At 40.5% G+C, this 3266-nt stretch overlaps 1 long non-coding RNA gene across 1 annotated transcript in view; it reads left to right on the forward strand.

Annotated features, from left to right (window-relative positions):
• LOC105003727 overlaps positions 1-2931 on the forward strand; it is a 110456-nt gene extending 107525 nt beyond the window's left edge. Inside the window, exon 3 of the long non-coding RNA XR_827149.1 lies at positions 2865-2931. This is a non-coding gene — a long non-coding RNA (uncharacterized LOC105003727). The remainder of the gene's footprint in view (positions 1-2864) is intronic.
• Positions 2932-3266: the final 335 nt, after the last annotated feature.

Here is a 3266-nt window from a genome sequence, read left to right on the forward strand (position 1 = left end):
TTCAAGAAAATTAGAGATACCAAGGGAACATTTCATGCAAAGATGGGCTTGATAAAGGACAGAAATAGTATGGACCTAACAGAAGCAGAAGATATTAAGAAGAACTGGCAAGAATACACGGAAGAACTGTGCAAAAAAGATCTTCACAACCCAGATAATCACAATGGTGTGATCACTCACCTAGAGCCAGACATCCTGGAATGTGAAGTCAAGTGGGCCTTAGGAAGCATCACTAGGAACAAAGCTAGTAGGGGTGATGGAATTCCATTTGAGCTATTTCAAACCCTGAAAGATGCTGTGAAAGTGCTGCACTCAATATGTCAGCAAATTTGGAAAACTCAGCAATGGCCACAGGACTGGAAAAGGTCAGTTTTCATTCCAATCCCAAAGAAAGGCAATGCCAAAGAGTGCTCAAACTACTGCACAATTGCACTCATCTCACATGCTAGTAAAGTAATGCTTACAATTCTCCAAGCCAGGCATCAGCAATACGTGAACCGTGAACTTCCAGATGTTCAAGCTGGTTTTAGAAAAGGCAGAGGAACCAGAGATCAAATTGCCAATATTGGCTGGATCATTGAAAAATCAAGAGAGTTCCAGAAGAACATCTATTTCTGCTTTATTGACTATGCCAAAGCCTTTGACTGTGTGGATCACAATAAACTGTGGAAAATTCTGAAGGAGATGGGAATACCAGACCACCTGACCTGCCTCTTGAGAAATCTATATGCAGGTCAGGAAGCAACAGTTAGAACTGGACATGGAACAACAGACTGGTTCCAATTGGAAAAGGTGTACGTCAAGGCTGTATATTGTCACCCTGCTTTTTAAACTTATATGTAGAGAACATCATGAGAAACGCTGGGCTGGAAGAAACACAAGCTGGAATCAAGATTGCCGGGAGAAATATCAATAACCTCAGATATGCAGATGACACCACCCTTATGGCAGAAAGTGAAGAGGAACTAAAAAACCTCTTGATGAAAGTGAAAGAGGAGAGTGAAAAAGTTGGCTTTAAAGCTCAACATTCAGAAAACAAAGATCATGGCATCCGGTTCCATCACTTCATGGGAAATAGATGGGAAACAGTGGAAACAGTGTCAGACTTTATTTTTTGGAGCTCCAAAATCACTGCAGATGGTGATTGCAGCCATGAAATTAAAAGACGCTTACTCCTTGGAAGGAAAGTTATGCCCAACCTAGATGGCATATTCAAAAGCAGAGATATTACTTTGCCAACAAAGGTCCGTCTAGTCAAGGCTATGGTTTTTCCTGTGGTCATGTATGGATGTGAGAGTTGGACTGTGAAGAAAGCTGAGCACCGAAGAATTGATGCTTTTGAACTGTGGTGTTGGAGAAGACTCTTGAGAGTCCCTTGGACTGCAAGGAGATCCAATTAGTCAAAGGAGATCAGTCCTGGGTATTCTTTGGAAGGACTGATGCTGAAGCTGAAGCTCCAATACTTTGGCCACCTCATGTTAAGAGCTGACATTGAAAAAGACCTTGATGGTGGGAGGGATTGGGGGCAGGAGGAAAAGGGGACAACAGAGGATGAAATGGCTGGATGGCATCACCAACTTGATGGACATTAGTTTGGGTGAACTCCGGGAGTTGGTGATGGACAGGGAGGCCTGGTGTGCTGCAATTCATGGGTTTGCAAAGAGTTGGACATGACTGAGTGACTGGACTGAACTGACTGGTGTCTGCATACATCTGTGGTTAATACCGGAATGATTCAAGGACCATACATTTTTGATAAATTTAGATTTTAAAAAAATCATTATAGTGTTCTTTCTCTTAATTTGTGAATCTGTTTTGTGTGGACCCTTAGGGAACAGTTATTGTATTATTTCCTTTAAAAAAGAATACCTCTAGAAATCTGGGAAGTTATATTATTGAGAAAACATGTATCATCAGTCAGCTCCTTAGTTGTCTTCTAAGATCTTAATTTCAAAATGCTATGATGTGTATTAGGGTGAACACTAAGTTACAGTTATAAAGAGGCTTAAAAACACAATCACTGACATAACTAGAAATTTATTTTTCTCTTACCTGAGAGTAGCTTAGCTCATTGTAGCCATTTATCATCTTAGGTTCCTTCTTGTTTTTTCCACCATTAATGAGCTATCCTCACCTGCAGGATCCATGCTGGCCATAGGCATGTCTCTTCCAGGTTGTGGGAAGGTCAGGAAAACAGAGAAGTACCCATCCGATGCCTTCACCCTCAGCAGGAAGTGGAACCAATCACTTCCCACAGTATTCCATCTGTGAGAATCCAGGCACATGGCTACCTCCAGCTGCCTGGGTGGTTGTGGGATGAAGTCCTTTGCTGAGCTGCTAAATGCCCACCTAGAATAAAAGAAAGGGAAGACTCGCTGTGGTGGACAGTTGATCTTCAATGCAGAATGGAAATTCTAGTTATTGATACTCTGTGTCTCCCATCAAAGGGGCAACATGCTTAAATTTCTGTGGTGTTCCCTTTTCCTCTGACCTCCTAGCAACCACATCATCTGTGTTTCCTGCTGCATATTCCCTTGAACTTTCTGGGTCATTGACTGGGTCACTGACTTATGATAGAAGACAAATTGTAAGACTCCATATCTTTTTTTTTCTAGAAGATTCTCCCCTCTCAAAACAAAACAGGTTGAAACATATGCACAAAATCAGGCAAATGGCTATGAATTTTTTTTTTTTACTTTTCTCCTAAGTATCATCTGTTCTGTGGAGAGTACCCTATTTTCATTTCAGCTCAAAGAAGTATAAAGCAAGCATTATCTAAGTTGGAGTTTAATATCACTATGCTATTGGTTTAACATCCATCTGGGACTGTGTAATATTAAAACAATTTTCTATTTTATTTACAGTACAGAATCCATGGATTGACAGGAACTATATTGCCAGAGGAGGAAACAAGAACATAAACAGTCATACACCACATGCACTGCGGTACACTTTTAATTTCCCAGAGATAGTATTTCCTAAGGTAGCATTTCCTCCCTCCCTTGTCAGGAGTGTTGTTAGTGTGCTGTCAGATTCTTTTCTCTAAATGTACCTGCTGGGTGAGAACTGCTATTATGTGAGACAGATGTGCTGGGGTTTCCTTGTGAGATTAAAGACTACGTATAGAAAGTTGATAAAAAAGTACAAACATTTAAACTGTCTTTTCCTCTCTACACTTCACATTTGAGAAGGGATCTTGATCAACAGTGTTAGTTCATGTCTTTACAAGCAAAATAAAAAAGAGGTTTTCTCTGTTATTGTTGAAC

This window comes from Bison bison, unplaced genomic scaffold (assembly GCF_000754665.1).
Source record: "Bison bison bison isolate TAMUID 2011002044 unplaced genomic scaffold, Bison_UMD1.0 scf7180017864471, whole genome shotgun sequence".
Classification (NCBI taxonomy): Eukaryota; Metazoa; Chordata; class Mammalia; order Artiodactyla; family Bovidae; genus Bison; species Bison bison.